The sequence below is a fragment of the Choloepus didactylus genome, chromosome 26 (genome assembly GCF_015220235.1).
Source record: "Choloepus didactylus isolate mChoDid1 chromosome 26, mChoDid1.pri, whole genome shotgun sequence".
NCBI lineage: Eukaryota > Metazoa > Chordata > Mammalia > Pilosa > Megalonychidae > Choloepus > Choloepus didactylus.
The window spans coordinates 15,077,417-15,081,127 of record NC_051332.1 but is presented as its reverse complement, the minus strand read 5'-3'; the positions used below and the strand labels follow the sequence as shown (position 1 = coordinate 15,081,127).

Sequence of the window (3,711 nt, the reverse complement as noted above, 5' to 3'; positions counted from 1 at the left end):
AGGAATGGTTGGCCTTGGCACACTGTATTCCCTTGTTATGGAGGCATTCAAGAGGAAGAATGATACTTGGTTGGAAATGTGTTATAGATGAATTAAGGATTTGTTTAATTTATTAATGGATGCTCACAAGTTTGAAAGACACTTATTGAGTAAATCCCTTACTTCTTAATAAACCAGAGTACCAATTCAGAGTCAGGGAACAGAGTTGACATTCACCAATGCCAGAAAGGAGTTCCAAGGAAAAGAACATGTTAGGCTTATGTCAGGAAAGCTGCCAGGATGAGGTCAGAGCATAGAACAAAAGTAAATAAATCAGGTGCATTTGACATTAGAGTGCGTAGGGAAGTTAAGCTTACACCCCAGATGTAGAGTCACTTGAGATGCAGAGAATCTGTAGAGAGGAAAGAGTCTTCTTCCATAATTATCTGAATTAATCTGACACTCATCTTTATCTGATACAAAAATAATGGAGACTTGACATTAATCTTCTCTGTGAACTAGAAATAAATAGCAACCCACAACCTACTATACAATTGCATGTTTTTCCCACAATAATAAAATACTATCATATTTGATGTCTGTACTGATTCAGTCAAACCATGTCTAAGTAAATGGAACTTCAAGTCATCCTTTGACTTCTGAAGTAATTTTAATGCTCCATAACTTTTTCATGGCATTTTCCACTTCTGTATTTCTTAGTGTGTAGATGAGTGGATAGAGAAACGGTGTTCCAATGGTATAAAATATTGCTACTATCTTGTCTATGGGGAAAGTGGTTGGGGGATGGGTATACATGAATGTACATGGACCAAAGAATACAATGACTACAATGATGTGGGAGGTACAAGTTGAGAAAGCTTTTTTCCTCCATTCTGCACTGTGGTTTCTCAGAGAATGCAAAATGACAATGTATGAGATTATCAGAAGCAAGAAACTGCTTGAGCAAATGGCCCCACTATTGGAAACCAACAGTAGGTTGATCACATAAGTGTCCATGCAGGTAAGTTTCAACAAGGACTCTAAATCACAGCAATACTGATCAATGAAATTGGGTCCACAGAAAGGCAATCTCAAGGTCAGGACAATCTGAGCAATGGAATGTATGAAAGATCCTATCCAAGCAAGAATAATCAAGATGATGCAGACCTGCTGGCTCATGATGCTTGTATAATGTAAGGGCTTGCTGATGGCCACATAGCAATCAACTGCCATAAGGATGAAGGGAAAGATCTCCATGCATCTAAATATATGCAGTGCAAAGACTTGTGTCATGCACCCATTGTAGGATATGATTTTCTTTGCAGAGAGAGCATCCATAATTAGTCTAGGGGCTATGGAAGCTGAAAAGCAAACATCAGCAAAGGACAGGAAAAAAAAAGGAAGAAATACATGGGGCTCCCAATTGTCTGGCTGAATTTGATGGTCACAATAATAAGCAAATTCCCCACCACAGTTCCCACATAGAAACTTAAGTAGATTAAAAACACCATTTTCTGCATCAAAGGATCGTATGTCAATCATAAGAGTATGAATTCAGTTACACTGTTATTTTGCTGCATTATTTCAGTCAATTTTGGGAAAGCACAGATTAGAAATTGTTAATATGCAAGAAGAAAAGGAAATATTTTATAAAATAAACATATTTGGAGCTTGAATATCTGCTTAATCATGGAATTTCCCTTTACCAATGTATAATCACTTATCTATCTATGCATTGATTTATTTCTAAAAGAAATGCAACTCAAAATACTTTTCAACTTGTTTATCTGATTGCATAGGAGGTTGCAATAGGAAACTAATAAAAAAGTAAATGATTCTTAAGACATATTAAACTTTAAGTTTGTGGATTTGGCACAAGTGCATAGTTTGCTGATCTGAATGTCTTTAATTTTCAGCAAGTACCTATCAATATTAGGGAGTATGTTACTGAAATAGAGAAAACGTTTGCATAATTTACTTCAGTGAATTTTCACATTTCTTGAACCTGGTAATTTATTCATTAAAACCCTTCCAGTAAAATACTGAACTTTCAATGAATGATTATGTAAATATTTGAGAGTATCTTCCTTAATAAAACCTACATGTATGCACACACACATACCCCCACACTGAAAAGGAGAGAGACAATAAACCCAAGATTTTAGTTTACTAAACAATTATTGGGTGAAAATGATAGGAAAATACAGCAATGCCAAACTGTCTTCCAGAGTGGCTGCACCATTATACAGTCCCACCAGCAATGAAGAGTTCCAATTTCTCCAAATTCTCTCCAACATTTATAGTTTCCTTTTTGTTTGATGGCAGCCATTCTTATTGTTGTGAGATGATACTTCATTGAGGTCTTGATTTGCATCTCTTCTTGTGTTTTTTAGCCATTTGTATTTCCTCTTTGGAGAAATATCTTTTCATATATTTTGCCCATTTTATAATTGGTTTATTTGTACCACTGTCATTAAGTTGTAGGATTTCTTTATATATGCAATATATTAGTCTCTTATCAGGTACATAGTTCCCAAATATTTTTCCCACTGAGTTGGCTGCCTCTTCACCTTTTTGACAAATTCCTTTGAGGTACAGAACATTTTGATTTTCAGGAGTTCCCATTTATCTATTTTTTCTTTTGTTTCTTGTGCTTTGGGTGTAAGATCTAAGAAGTGACCTCCAAATATTAGGTCTTGAATATGTTTCCTTACATTATCTTCTAGGAGTTTTATGATACTGTCTCTTATATGGAGGTCTTTGACCCACTTTGAGTTAATTTTTGTATACAGTGTGAGGTAGGGGCTGATTGTCATCCTATTTGTTATGGTTATCCAGTTCTCCCAGCCCCATTTATTGAAAACACTGTTCTGCCCCAGTTCACTTGATTTGGGGGGCTTATCAAAAATCAGTTGACTATATATCTGGGGGTCTACTTTCAAACTCTCAATTCAATTCCATTGATCAATATGTCCATCTTTATGCCAATACTTGCTGTTTTGACCACTGAAGCTTTATAGTAGCCTTCCAAGTCTGGAAGTTTAAGTCCTCCCACTTTGTTCTTCTTTTTTAGGATGTTTTTTTGGCAATTTGAGGCCATGTCCCTTCCAAAGAAATTTGATAGCTAGCTTTGCCAAGTCTGCAAAGTACATTGTTGGAATTTGGATTGGGATTGTGCTTAATCTGTTAATCAATTTGTGTAGAATTGACATCTTAACAATATTTAGTCTTCCTATCCAAGAGCATAGAATATTTTCCACCTATTTAGGTCCTTTTTTTATTTCTTTAGTAAAATTTTTTGATTTTCTTTGTAGAGTTCTTTTGTGTACTTAGTTAAGTTTACTCCTAGGTACTTGGTTTTTTCAGTTGCTATTATGATGGAATTTTTTTCTTATTGCTTCTCCAGTTAGTTCATTACTAGTATATAGGAACTTTACTGACTTATGCACATTAATCTTATATCCTGTCAGTTGGCTGAATTTGTATATTAGCTCAAGAAGCTTTGTGGTTGAATTCTCAGGATTTTTCAAATGTAAATTCATATCATCTAAAAATAATGCAGTTTTATTTCTTCCTTTCCAATTTAGAAACATTTTATATCTTTGTCTTGTTGAATTGCTCTGGCTATAACTTCCATCACAATGTTGAATAATAAAGGTGACAATGGGCATCCTTGTCTCATTCCTCATCTTGGGGGGAGAGGGAGGCTTTCAGCCTCTCAATGTTGAGTAC

The 3,711-nt window shown here is 35.1% G+C and overlaps 1 pseudogene; it reads right to left on the bottom strand.

The window, feature by feature from the left end:
- Positions 1–624: 624 nt before the first annotated feature.
- On the bottom strand, positions 625–1,559 carry LOC119520856 (annotated as a pseudogene).
- Positions 1,560–3,711: the final 2,152 nt, after the last annotated feature.